We start from the raw sequence: 14,920 nt of genomic DNA, 5'->3' as shown, positions 1-14,920 counted from the left end.
AATAGGCTTTCCGCCCCCCTCTTTTATCTCCCGCGTTCTCGTGTGCACGGATTGTGAGCGTGAAGGAATATTTCTCTTCTATTTCATGGTGCTGCTGTGCTCCTTCTGCCTTCACACTGCACATATATAGATTCTTCAAAGGAATTGGATGCTGATAATATCAACTTAGTTCCCCGAATGTGATATATATATATTCTTCCCTCGCTTTGAATTGATTGCCCCAAACAATATATCTCTGGTTGACAGTCATGGCCTATTATTATTGTTGTTAATTTACAACACTCTGCGCTGTATTGTCCAATCATGGCCCAAACTTAAACCTTGGCTGTGGATTCATTGTATGTACCATATGCTGTTCATAGCTACAAAATTGCAATCTCCTGAAAATGTTCTTGAATACAGTAATTTTTTTGTCACATAACCCATATGCTGATGATAAAGTTTGTTGTATGAGCTTGTGGCATACTGATCCGACAGGTGGCAGGTATGCATTCAGATGTTGCAGCTCTAAGGAAGGGTAGTATATGGCACATGGCTTCGTGGGTTGTTCGATATTCGAAAGGCAATCTTGTCAAAATTGTACATCGATTTTCTTATTCCGCCATCAGCTTCTATTGATATGAGCGATACAAAAAGTTTAGCACTGAATTTTAGTATGTTAACTTGCAAGATTTCTCGGGACTATTTTTTTGTTATAGGTTTATAAATTTCGAAATATAGTTGCAGCTTCACGGAATGGACGGCCCAAATTATGTTAGTGTCTATATGTTTACTTGGTGGTGGTCTAGCGTGAGTGACACCTGCATCTGTAACTTACCCATTGGATGTTGTTCGAAATCACCTGACAACACAGGTGATGCTTTTCTTCCTTTTGTGATTTGTGAATAACACTAAGCCAATCAATCAATCAATATAACTTCCAGTTAGAACTTAGAGCATCTTTACCTAGAGCTTTCATGCAATGCAGCTTTACAGACCAAAGGAACAGGTTTTAGTAAGCTAAACTTTCATGTCTATAAAATTCTGCAGAAAACCACCAGGTATTACAAGGGCATCTTTCACACGTTGTCTACAATTTGTAGAGAAGAGAGTGGTAGAGGATTGTATAAAGGCCTTTGGTCCACCTTATTGGTAAGCTGTATGCTTCTACTGAGAATTGTTTTTTAGTTGACTTCCCAGTAACTTTTATGAGTTACAGGGAGTTGGACCTGATATATCAATCAACGTTTATGTATATGAATCCCTGAGGTCTCATTGGCAAATGGAAAGTTGAATGTCAAACTGTGCGACCAATGATTTGCTATGGTACCTCCCTCTTCTCTCTTCTATGAACCCTATAACACACGTCTCAAATCTTAATTTCTTTTATCCTATTGCAGGTTAATTCCAGTTGGGTGTGTTAACCTACAGTAATCAATCAAGTCAACAAATATAACAATGATACTTTGTCTTCTGATTTTTGGTGGTGATTTTTTTTGTGACTGAACAAACAGGAGCTGAAGCATGTGTTCTTATTTTTTTATATGACTAGATGCATATGAACTGAAGCTCCATAATTTTCTTTTCAAGTCGACATTGGTGGCACAATTAGCGTTATTTACAACCAATGAAGTCTTATAATTTTCTTTCTTAGAAATATACAATGACACTGACTATCATTTAGTAGCTCTACAGGCACTAGCCAAAAACAATAATATTTATTTATTTAACCACCAAATAGAACAATAGGTTATTCTGCATTATGGGTACACAAATCACAACACTATATTTCAGCTGTAGAAATCTGTGTGGATGCCTGCTGATATTTTAAGCCTACATATTGCCGATTTGGTTTGAGGAATGCTTGAAGCATAATTTACTCCCTAATGTGCAAATAGCAGTATCATTTTTTGTCAAGAAACTGAGAAGACGGAAGAGAGTTGGTGTTGTCAGTGTGGTGAGCCTATGCGGCAACCACAAGGCTGAAGTCTGCTTTGATCGTTGTTCAAGATTTGAGCCTTGGCTCCGGTTTTGATAGCTCTATATCAGTGAGTTTAGTACAGTAACTATTTTAAGTATCTTTACTGTGCATAGTTGCATACATTTTATTCATGGATTAGTCTTGGTAATATTAACATTTGAAAAGCAATTTTTGTGTGACCATTTTTTCATCTTAGTATCTCCATCTACCAGCAAAAGGCAACGTGCACAAACCTGTATTTAACATGCAACATGAGATAGTGTGCATCGAAACTATGCTTATGTTTGTGACATTCATGTGGCATCTCATGCAGATAGATTTTATTATCCATTTCTGTAGCATGCAATGTTTATTTTCTTCTTTTGGTCCATAATCCCTCCTCAAAGAAATATAAGAGTGTTTAGATCACTAAAGAAGTGATCTAAACGCTCTTATATTTCTTTACATAGGGAGTACATGTCATGATTGTTGGATACACATGCAGACTTTCAGCGAGTTTTTGTTCTCGGACTTGGGATCCACAGTCCAAAGTTGATTGGTGGATCAAGTGAACTTGGTGCATCTCCATTCAAGCTGGCGTACAATTACCAGCCTGCTTGTTTAGCGCAGTCTCCACAATCATACAAGCAAATGAGCATCTGTGGTGGCTTTGGGCGCGTGTTTGAGGCTGGTCCGGTATTTAGATCAGAAAAATCAAACACTCACAGGCATCTGTGTGAGTTTATTGGGTTGGATGCAGAAATGGAGATTAAGGAGCACTACTTTGAGGCAAGGAAGATTTGGAGGAAATAATTCTTTAGTTTTTCTATTGAAGCGATGCTGACCAAGTACTGATTTTTGTTTTCAGGTTTGTGATATCATAGATTGCTAATTGTAGCAATATTCAAACACCCAAATGAAAATTGTCAGAAGGAACTCGAGACAATAAATAGGCAGTATCCATTTGAACCACTGAAGGTAAGACATTACTCCTTACTGTTTTGTGTTGTTATATGTGTGCTTTTGCTTAATTTACTGTCTCAACTTCTTCTAATTTATATACAGTACCTAGAGAAAACGTTGAAGCTAACGTACGAGGAAGGGATTACAATGCTCAAGGTACTAACATGTACTTTTATGTATGTCTATGATATCATTATTGTGGCATTGTATACAATATGCTCTTTTTTGTTGTTCTCACAGTATGATCGATACTAGAACTTAATAGCCCAATTATATTGCATGAAAGGCCTTTGTTGGAAATGATAAAACAGCTAGACAGTGAAATGCCGACCAGCCCCATGTCACTCCATCCCCATGGGCGACCCTAAGCCCGGCGACCCCCACCCTCCTCCCCTCATCGTCGCCGAGCGGGCGGCGGCGGGGACGGTTCCTTTTCTCCGCGGTTGTGTCCTCCATGAGTTGGGGAGCTCATGGGGCGGGCGGCAAGCGGAGGGCGACGGCCAGCGCGGTGTCGTGCCTCTTGCGTCGGCGGATGTGGTGAGGTGGGTGGCCTAGGAGGCGTGGGCGACTCGGTTGCTGGGGCAGCTGCCCGGGAGCGGGCTCGAAGGCTCAGATCATGGCGGTCCCGATCTGTCCGCTCCGGCCATGGGGCTGGCCGTTGGATACTGTGACATGGGCATGGTTGGGCTGCGTCCGGGCCGTGCTTACTGCGTGAGCTTTGGCTTTCGTGGTGTATCTGAGGCTCGGTTGTGTTGTGTTGTGCGTTGGTGTTGACTCACCTCCATGTTGATCGTGCGGATCGATCGAAGGGCTCTCGGAACTGGTGGTCATGGTTTGCTGCTGCCCGTATAGCGTGGTCTTGGCTTGCTTTCGATCGGCGGTGGCTGAGTTCCTTCCTCGGGGCTGGGTTAGGTCGAGGGGCTTAGGGCGAAAGTCTTGGTTCGATGGGCGTTGAAGGATACCAGCGACCATGGCGTTGTAGCTCCCTCCTCTTTGGAGTTGTCATCGATGAGTTCCTCCTCTTCACTAGACCATGGCTTGCTGGTTTTAAGGGTTGTCGTGGGGGTTGTTGGTGTGGGCGGCCATCTCCTGAGGTCTGCCAGCTGTTGTGGGTCACTCTGGGCGAAATCTTAAGTCTTCGAAGGGGGTTGATGACCACGACTTACTTTGTCCGTGTCAACAAACAATTCGAAATACCTCGACTTTTTCAGAACAGGTCCGAGTCAAATAGCAATGATTCGAAGCACTTCTTTTTACATTACACTATTTCAGAAACCTAATGACTCGATTGTATGGATATGGAAAATACAGGATTTCCGATCCTAGCGGGAAAAGGAGGGAAATGGCGGCGCCCTTGGGCGTCGTTATCCTTCTTGAAGGCATCTCGGAAGAGTTCATCCACTCATCTCTGGGGTGTGGGCAAGTTGGTGGTATAGTTTCGAGTTGGCTGATGTCGGAATTGTTGTTTCTTTTTTGTTTCTCTTCTTTTTTCGGGGCTTTGCACAATTTTCCCTTTTAAATCACGTGGTTTTCGGCCTTGTTTTCCTCATAAACAGGTGTTGGAAATATGCCCTAGAGGCAATAATAAATTGGTTATTATTATATTTCCTTGTTCATGATAATCGTTTATTATCTATGCTAAAATTGTATTGATAGGAAACTCAGATACATGTGTGGATACATAGACAACACCATGTCCCTAGTAAGCCTCTAGTTGACTAGCTCGTTGATCAATAGATGGTTACGGTTTCCTGACCATGGACATTGGATGTCGTTGATAACGAGATCACATCATTAGGAGAATGATGTGATGGACAAGACCCAATCCTAAGCCTAGCACAAGATCGTGTAGTTCGTTTGCTCAGAGCTTTTCTAATGTCAAGTATCATTTCCTTAGACCATGAGATTGTGCAACTCCCGGATACCGTAGGAATGCTTTGGGTGTACCAAACGTCACATAGTAACTGGGTGGCTATAAAGGTGCACTACAGGTATCTCCGAAAGTGTCTGTTGGGTTGGCACGAATCGAGACTGGGATTTGTCACTCCGTGTAAACAGAGAGGTATCTCTGGGGCCACTCGGTAGGACATCATCATAATGTGCACATTGTGACCAAGGAGTTGATCACGGGATGATGTGAGTTACGGAACGAGTAAAGAGACTTGCCGGTAACGAGATTGAACAAGGTATCGGGATACCGACGATCGAATCTCGGGCAAGTAACATACCGATAGACAAAGGGAATTGTATACGGGATTGATTGAATCCTCAACATCGTGGTTCATCCGATGAGATCATCGAGGAGCATGTGGGAGCCAACATGGGTATCCAGATCCCGCTGTTGGTTATTGACCGGAGAGTCGTCTCGGTCATGTCTGCCTGTCTCCCGAACCCGTAGGGTCTACACACTTAAGGTTCGGTGACGCTAGGGTTATAGAGATATTAGTATGCGGTAACCCGAAAGTTGTTCGGAGTCCCGGATGAGATCCCGGATGTCACGAGGAGTTCCGGAATGGTCCGGAGGTAAAGATTTATATATGGGAAGTCTTATTTTGGTCGCCGGAAAAGTTTCGCACTTTATCGGTATTGTACCGGGAGTGCCGAAAGGGGTCCGGGGGTCCACCAGCCCCGAGGTGGGGGGCACATGGGCTATGGGGCGTGCGCCTTGGCCTATATGGGCCAAGGGAACCAGCCCCAAGAGGCCCATGCGCCAAGAGATAAGATAAAGGGAGAGTCCTAAAGGGGGAAGGCACCTCCGAGGTGCCTTGGGGAGGATGGACTCCTCCCTGGCCGCACCCTTCCTTGGAGGAAGGGCCAAGGCTGCCCCCCTCTCCCTTGGCCGTATATATAGTGGGGGGGAGGGAGGGCAGCAGCAATCCAAGCCCTGGCGCCTCCCTCTCCCTCCCGTGACACCTCTTCCTCCCCGCTTGCGCTTGGCGAAGCCCTGCCGGGATCCCGCTACTTCCACCACCACGCCGTCGTGCTACTGGATCTCCATCAACCTCTTCTCCCCCCTTGCTGGATCAAGAAGGAGGAGACGTCACTGCTCCGCACGTGTGTTGAACGCGGAGGTGCCGTCCGTTCGGCGCTAGGATCATCGGTGATTTGGATCACGACGAGTACGACTCCATCAACCCCGTTCTCTTGAACGCTTCCGCTCGCGATCTACAAGGGTATGTAGATGCACTCCCCTTCCCCTCGTTGCTAGATTACTCCATAGATTGATCTTGGTGATGCGTAATTTTTTTTGAATTTCTGCTACGTTCCCCGACAGTGGCATCATGAGATAGGTCTATGCGTAGTTTCTATGCACGAGTAGAACACAAAGCAGTTGTGGGCGTAGATGTTGCCAATTCTTCTTGCCGCTACTAGTCTTATCTTGTTTCGGCGGCATTGTGGGATGAAGCGGCCCGGACCGACCTTACACGTACGCTTACGTGAGACAGATTCCACCGACTGACATGCACTAGTTGCATAAGGTGGCTAGCGGGTGTCTGACTCTCACACTTTAGTCGGAACGGATTCGATGAAAAGGGTCCTTATGAAGGGTAAATAAAAATTGGCATATCACGTTGTGGTTTTACGTAGGTAAGAAACGTTCTTGCTAGAAACCTATACAAGCCACGTAAAAACTTGCAACAACAATTAGAGGACGTCTAACTTGTTTTTGCAGCATGTGCTATGTGATGTGATATGGCCAGAAGATGTGATGAATGATATATGTGATGTATGAGATTGATCATATTCTTGTAATAGGAATCACGACTTGCATGTCGATGAGTATGACAACCGGCAGGAGCCACAGGAGTTGTCCTTATTTTTTGTATGACCTGCGTGTCATTGAATAACGCCATGTAAATTACTTTACTTTATTGCTAAGCGCGTTAGCAATAGAAGTAGAAGTAATCGTTGGCGTGACAACTTCATGAAGACACAATGATGGAGATCATGATGATGGAGATCATGGTGTCATGCCGGTGACAAAGATGATCATGGTGCCCCGAAGATGGAGATCAAAGGAGCAAAATGATATTGGCCATATCATGTCACTATTTGATTGCATGTGATGTTTATCATGTTATGCATCTTATTTGCTTAGAACGACGGTAGTAAGTAAGATGATCCCTCACTAAAATTTCAAGAGACGTGTTCCCCCTAACTGTGCACCGTTGCGAAGGTTCGTTGTTTCGAAGCACCACGTGATGATCGGGTGTGATAGATTCTAACGTTCGAATACAACGGGTGTTGACGAGCCTAGCATGTACAGACATGGCCTCGGAACACATGCAAAACACTTAGGTTGACTTGACGAGCCTAGCATGTACAGACATGGCCTCGGAACACAAGAGATCGAAAGGTCGAACATGAGTCGTATAGCAGATACGATCAATATGGAGATGTTCACCGATGATGACTAGTCCGTCTCACGTGATGATCGGACACGGCCTAGTTTGACTCGGATCATGTATCACTTAGATGACTAAAGGGATGTCTATCTGAGTGGGAGTTCATTAAATAATCAGATGAACTTCATTATCATGAACATAGTCAAAAGGTCTTTACAAATTATGTCATACGCTTTAGTTCTACTATTTAATATATATTCCTAGAGAAAATTTAGTTGAAAGTTGATAGTAGCAATTATGCGGACTGGGTCCGTAAATTGAGGATTGTCCTCATTGCTGCACAGAAGGCTTATGTCCTTAATGCACCGCTCGGTGTGCTGAACCTCAGCGTCGTCTGTAGATGTTGCGGAACATCTGACATACATGTTTTGATAACTACGTGATAGTTCAGTGCGTATTGCTAACTGTTTAGAATTATGGCACCAAAGACGGTTTTGAAACGTCGCAGAACATATGAGATGTTCCGAAGACTGAAATTGGGATTTCAGACTAGTGCCCACGTCAAGAGGTATGAGACCTCTGACAAGTTTCTTAGGCCTGCAGACTAAGGGAGAAAAGCTCAATCGTTGAGCATGTGCTCAGATTGTCTGAGTACCACAATCGCTTGAATCGAGTGGGAGTTAATCTCCCAGATGAGATAGTGATGGTTCTCCATAGTCACTGCCACCAAGCTAGTAGAGCTTTGTGATGAACTATAACATATCAGGGATAGATGATCCTTGAGCTATTCGCGATGTTTGACACCGCGAAAGTAGAAATCAAGAAGGAGCATCAATTGTTGATGGTTAGTAAAAACCACTAGTTTCTAGAAGGGCAAGGGCAAAAGGGACACTTCATGAAACAGCAAATCATTTGCTGCTCTAGTGAAGAATCCCAAGGTTGAACCCAAACCCGAGACTAAGTGCTTCTGTAATGAGAGGAACAGTCACTGAAGCAGTACTACCCTAGATACTTGGTAGATGAGAAGGCAGGGAAGGTCGACAGAAGTATATTGGATATACATTATATGAATGTGTACTTTACTAGTACTCCTAGCAGCACCAGGGTATTAGATACCAGTTCGGTTGCTAAGTGTTAGTAACTCGAAATAAAAGCTGCGGAATAAACGGAGACTAGCTAAAGGTGAGATGACGATATGTGTTGGAAGTGTTTCCAAGGTTGATGTGATCAAGCATCGCATGCTCCCTCTACCATCGAGACTTGGTGTTTGCGTTAAGCATGATCGGATTATGTTTATCGCAATACGGTTATTCATTTGAGCAGAATAATGGTTACTCTGTTTATTTGAATAATACCTTCAATGGTCTTGCACCTAAAATGAATCTCGATCGTAGTGATACACATGTTCATGCCAAAAGATATAAGATAGTAATGATAGTACCACATACTTGTGGCACTGCCACTTGAGTCATATTGGTATAGAACGCATGAAGAAGCTCCATGTAGATGGATCTTTGGACTCACTCGTTTTTGAAAAGATTGAGACATGCGAACCATGTCTATTGGTATATATGCATGAATAAACTCCATGCAGATGGATCGTTTGGACTCACTTGATTTTGAATCACTTGAGACATGCAAATCATACCACATGGGCAAGATGACTGAAAGGCCTCGTTTTCAGTAAGATGGAACAAGAGAGCAAATTATTGGAAGTAATACATTTTGATGTATGCAGTCCAATGAGTGCTGAGGCATGCAGTGGATATCGTTATGTTCTTACTTCACAGATGATTTGAGTAGATGCTGAGTGTATTTACTTGATGAAACACAAGTCTGAATTATTGAAAGGTTCAAGTAATTTCAGAGTGAAGTTGAAGATCGTCGTGACAAGGGGATAAAATGTCTGTGATATGATCATAGAGATGAGTATCTGAGTTACGAGTTTGGCACACAATTAAGACATTGTGGAAAGTGTTTCACAATTAATACCGCCTGGAACACCATAGTGTGATGGTGTGTCCGGACATCATAGCTGCGCCCTATTGGATATGGTGCATATCATGATGTCTCTTATCGAATTACCACTATCGTTTATGGGTTAGGCATTAGAGACAACCGCATTCATTTTAAAAGGGGCACCACGCAATTCCGTTGAGACGACACCGTTTAGAGAAACCTAAGTTGTCGTTTCTTAAAAGTTTGGGGCTGCGATGCTTATGTGAAAAAGTTTCAGGCTGATAAGCTCGAACCCAAAGCGGATAAATGCATCTTCATAGAAAACCCAAAACAGTTGGGTATACCTCCTATTTCAGATCTGGAAGCAAAAGTAATTGCTTCTAGAAACGGGTCCTTTCTCGAGGAAAAGTTTCTCTCCAAAGAATTGAGTGGGAGGATGGTGGAGACTTGACAAGGTTATTGAACCGTCACTTCAACTAGTGTGTAGCAGGGCACAGGAAGTTGTTCCTGTGGCACCTACACCAATTGAAGTGGAAGCTTATGATAGTGATCATGAAACTTTGGATCAAGTCACTACCAAACCTCGTAGGTCGACAAGGATATGTACTACTCCCGAGTGGTACGGTAATCCTGTCTTAGATATCATGTTGTTAGACAATACTGAACCTACGAGCTATGGAGAAGCGATGGTGGGCCCATATTCCGACAAATGGTTAGAAGCCATGAAATCCGAGATAGGATCCATGTATCAGAACAAAGCATGGACTTTGGTGAACTTGCCCGATGATCGGCAAGCCATTGAGATAAATGGATCTTTAAGAAGAAGACGGACATGGACGGTAATGTTACCGTCTATGAAGCTCGACTTGTGGCAAAGAGTACTTTCACAAGTTCAAGGAGTTGACTACGATGAGATTTTCTCATCTGTAGCGATGCTTAAGTCCGTCGGAATCATGTTAGCATTAGCTGCATTTGTGAAATCTGGCAAATGGATGTCAAAACAAGTTTCCTTACCAGTTTTCGTAAGGAAAGGTTGTATGTGATACAATCAGAAAGGTTTTGTCGATCCTAAGGATGCTAAAAGGTATGCTAGCTCCAGCGATCCTTCCATGGACTAGAGCAAGCATCTCGGAGTCAGAATATACGCTTTGATGGAGTGATCAAAGTTTTTGGGTTTATATAAAGTTTGTTAGAAACTTATATTTACAATAAAGTGAGTGGGAGCGCTACAACATTTCTGATAAGTATATGTGAATGACATATTGTTGATCCGAAATGATGTAAAATTTCTGGAAAGCATAAAGGGTTGTTTGAAAGGAGTTTTTCAAAGGAAGACCTGGATAAAGCTGCTTACATATTGGGCATCAAGATCTATAGAGATAGATCAAGACGCCTGATGATACTTTCAAAGAACGCACACCTTGACATGATTTTGAAAGAGTTCAAAATAGATCAGCAAAGAAGGAGTTCTTGGCTGTGTTACAAGGTGTAAGTATTGAGTAAGACTCAAGACCTGACCACAGCAGAAGAGAGAGAAAGGACGAAGGTCGTCCCCTATGCTTTAGACGTAGGCTCTACAGTATGCTATGCTGTGTACCGCACATGAAGTGTGCCTTGCCATGAGTTGGTCAAGGGGTACAATAGTGATCCGGGAATGGATCACATGACAGCGGTCGAACTTATCCTTAGTATCTAGTGGACTAAGGAATTTTCTCGATTATGGAGGTGAAAAGGAGTTCGTCGTAAAGGGTTACGTCGATGCAAACTTTGACACTAATCCGGATGATTCTGAGTAGTAGACCGGATTCGTATAGTAGAGCAGTTATTTGAAATGGCTCCAAGTAGCGCGTGGTAGCATCCACAAGATGACATAGATATTCGTAAAGCACATACGGATCTGAAAGGTTCAGACCTGTTGACTAATAACCTCTCTCACAAGCATAACATGATCAAACCAGAACTCATTGAGTGTTAATCACATAGTGATGTGAACTAGATTGTTGACTCTAGTAAACTCTTTGGATGTTGGTCACATGGAGATGTGACCTGTGAGTGTTAATCACATGGTGATGTCAACTAGATTATTGACTCTAGTGCAAGTGGGAGACTGTTGGAAATAGCCCTAGAGGAAATAATAAATTGGTTATTATTATATTTCCTTGTTCATGATAATCGTTTATTATCCATGCTAAAATTGTATTGATAGGAAACTCAGATACATGTGTGGATACATAGACAACACCATGTCCCTAGTAAGCCTCTAGTTGACTAGCTCGTTGATCAATAGATGGTTACGGTTTCCTGACCATGGACATTGGATGTCGTTGATAACGAGATCACATCATTAGGAGAATGATGTGATGGACAAGACCCAATCCTAAGCCTAGCACAAGATCGTGTAGTTCGTTTGCTCAGAGCTTTTCTAATGTCAAGTATCATTTCCTTAGACCATGAGATTGTGCAACTCCCGGATACCGTAGGAATGCTTTGGGTGTACCAAACGTCACAACGTAACTGGGTGGCTATAAAGGTGCACTACAGGTATCTCCGAAAGTGTCTGTTGGGTTGGCACGAATCGAGACTGGGATTTGACACTCCGTGTAAACGGAGAGGTATATCTGGGCCCACTCGGTAGGACATCATCATAATATGCACAATGTGACCAAGGAGTTGATCACGGGATGATGTGAGTTACGGAACGAGTAAAGAGACTTGCCGGTAACGAGATTGAACAAGGTATCGGGATACCGACGATCGAATCTTGGGCAAGTAACATACCGATAGACAAAGGGAATTGTATACGGGATTGATTGAATCCTCAACATCGTCGTTCATCCGATGAGATCATCGAGGAGCATGTGGGAGCCAACATGGGTATCCAGATCCCGCTGTTGGTTATTGACCGGAGAGTCGTCTCGGTCATGTCTGCCTGTCTCCCGAACCCGTAGGGTCTACACACTTAAGGTTCGGTGACGCTAGGGTTATAGAGATATTAGTATGCGGTAACCCGAAAGTTGTTCGGAGTCCCGGATGAGATCCCGGATGTCACGAGGAGTTCCGGAATGGTCCGGAGGTAAAGATTTATATATGGGAAGTCTTATTTTGGTCGCCGGAAAAGTTTCGCACTTTATCGGTATTGTACCGGGAGTGCCGAAAGGGGTCCGGGGGTCCACCAAGGGGTCCACCAGCCCCGGGGGGGGGCCACATGGGCTATGGGGGGTGCGCCTTGGCCTATATGGGCCAAGGGAACCAGCCCCAAGAGGCCCATGCGCCAAGAGATAAGATAAAGGGAGAGTCCTAAAGGGGGAAGGCACCTCCGAGGTGCCTTGGGGAGGATGGACTCCTCCCTGGCCGCACCCTTCCTTGGAGGAAGGGCCAAGGCTGCCCCCCCTCTCCCTTGGCCGTATATATAGTGGGGGGGAGGGAGGGCAGCAGCAATCCAAGCCCTGGCGCCTCCCTCTCCCTCCCGTGACACCTCTTCCTCCCCGCTTGCGCTTGGCGAAGCCCTGCCGGGATCCCGCTACATCCACCACCACGCCGTCGTGCTACTGGATCTCCATCAACCTCTCCTCCCCCCTTGCTGGATCAAGAAGGAGGAGACGTCGCTGCTCCGTACGTGTGTTGAACGCGGAGGTGCCGTCCGTTCGGCGCTAGGATCATCGGTGATTTGGATCACGACGAGTACGACTCCATCAACCACGTTCTCTTGAACGCTTCCGCTCGCGATCTACAAGGGTATGTAGATGCACTCCCCTTCCCCTCGTTGCTAGATTACTCCATAGATTGATCTTGGTGATGCGTAAAAAAATTTGAATTTCTGCTACGTTCCCCAACAACAGGGCCATTCTGTAATTTTATTTTCCTGTCTTAATGAATTGGGCAAAGCTCCTGCCTTTCTCCTAAAAAAGGCCTTTGTTGGGTAGACAATACATCTACATATAACAACTATGCAGACTACAAATGTTTTCCCCATTCCTTCCCAAATTAGAAAAGGTATAATTAAGTTCAATGACATGTGGGTTTACCAAGGTAACCAATCAAGCTAAACTGGATTAGCATTTTTTTTCTACGCCCTCCGTCGTAAAATATAAGGGCGTTTTTGACACTATACTAGAGTAAAAAACACTCTTATATTATGGAACGGAGGGAGTAACTTCTATGAATGCCACACAAATTGTAATGGTAATTTCTATATATGTGTGTGATTTTGCAGCATACCAATGAAGCCTTAAAAATAACTTGGATTGGTAAAAAGTAAAATTAGACGGTGGGAGCTGTGTGAGTACGCAAGTTGTACCTTGTCGGTTTTGATGACAAGAAGTCTCTCTATGAGGGCATCCATAGCTTGATGATTTTGCACCTCTAAGATTGCCTTTAATGATTTTCTGTTTGCCTTTATATATTGCAGGTTTCATTCTGGAATCCTCTAGGCAGGGTGCTTGCAATCCCCTACATCTCGGCTGCAACAAAAAAGACCCAACGAGGCTGTTGTTTCAAGCTCAGACCCTCTTCATTGCACGCGGTGCTAGAAGGAGAACTGGGTTGTGGTGGTGTTGCTGGTCGTTTTCCTTTTTACTTTTGCACTTTGGCCGTCATAAACGACACATGCTTGCTCCCCGGATGGATCTCTTTCTCTCCCTGGATCTTTTAAACAGGTGTTGTGATTAAAATTGTGATAAATCAGTGTTCATCACTATTCTTTTTGGACTTGAATATATCTATGTCTAAATTACACATAATGTGTAGGAGAAAATTACTATAGTTGGACTTTCATGTCTTTCTTGAATCCATGGCAAAGCATAGTCACCTTAGTACTATGTTGCTTTGCACATGTCTTCTCATGGCCTTATTGAAGATCTTGTTTCCATGGCTTTAAACACAAGATGATATTTTTGTAGCATATTTCATATACGTTTTCCTCCTATAAGGCTATAATTTCAAATTCAAGCCCACCCAACACACAAAGTTTCTATCTTCTTATTTTCTATACAAGTAGTAGCTGGCGCAGCGGTGGTGTTGATGAACGACACCCAATGCAGAGGCGGCAGTTACCATAGGGAAGAGGTCAAGAACATCTAGCTCTTGTGGTGTTCCTCATTGTTGTCATCGCCATCAACAGCAACAATGACGACCGGCTCATGAGACGGCTACTAGAGAGGGAGCGAGGAAGGGGGAGACAGATCTTTCAGGTACAATGGTACGACAACCATGTTTTGAAATATCAATGAGATTTGGTGCCAAGTCAGCATTGTGTTTTATCCAATCTATTAAACACCATAAGTTTCATGTCGAATGTGTTGTAGAAATATGTTCTTCCATAAATATGGTTTTAGTCCTTCATATTTTAGTATCGTTGTAAATTTATCCATTCACATATCACTCTGAGAAACATTTTTAATTGGGGGAAGGAAGAATGGAAGAAAAGAAGAGTGCTTTGACGTAAACAAAAGAAGTCGTCAATATAGCCCGTTGCAACGCACGGGCATTCTACTAGGAGATGCAAGTGAAGTGGAATAATGAAAATACATTGCATCAAGTACATTTTTCGATTGTTACTGTAATTTTTTTCTATACATGTGAAATTGGAAGTGCATTATGCTTATGTATGCAATCAAAAAAGAAATTAAAAGGCCCGTGGCAACGCATGGGCATTGTACTAGGGAAATAAGACGAATAGACATGCAGACTAAGCTCCATATCCAAGGGATTTTGG

At 43.6% G+C, this 14,920-nt stretch overlaps 2 long non-coding RNA genes across 2 annotated transcripts; both read left to right on the top strand.

Annotated features, from left to right (window-relative positions):
- Positions 1 to 1,027: 1,027 nt before the first annotated feature.
- LOC123141108 (uncharacterized) lies at positions 1,028 to 1,487 on the top strand. The gene is made up of 3 exons (XR_006470168.1): positions 1,028 to 1,131; positions 1,199 to 1,305; positions 1,380 to 1,487. It is a non-coding gene; the product is annotated as an uncharacterized lncRNA (long non-coding RNA).
- Positions 1,488 to 4,246: 2,759 nt separating this feature from the next.
- Positions 4,247 to 13,670, top strand: LOC123141107 (uncharacterized). Its single transcript, XR_006470167.1, has 2 exons — positions 4,247 to 4,332; positions 13,616 to 13,670. It is a non-coding gene; the product is annotated as an uncharacterized lncRNA (long non-coding RNA).
- Positions 13,671 to 14,920: the final 1,250 nt, after the last annotated feature.

Source organism: Triticum aestivum, chromosome 6D (assembly GCF_018294505.1).
Source record: "Triticum aestivum cultivar Chinese Spring chromosome 6D, IWGSC CS RefSeq v2.1, whole genome shotgun sequence".
NCBI lineage: Eukaryota > Viridiplantae > Streptophyta > Magnoliopsida > Poales > Poaceae > Triticum > Triticum aestivum.
This window is presented reverse-complemented; position numbering and strand designations above follow the sequence as displayed.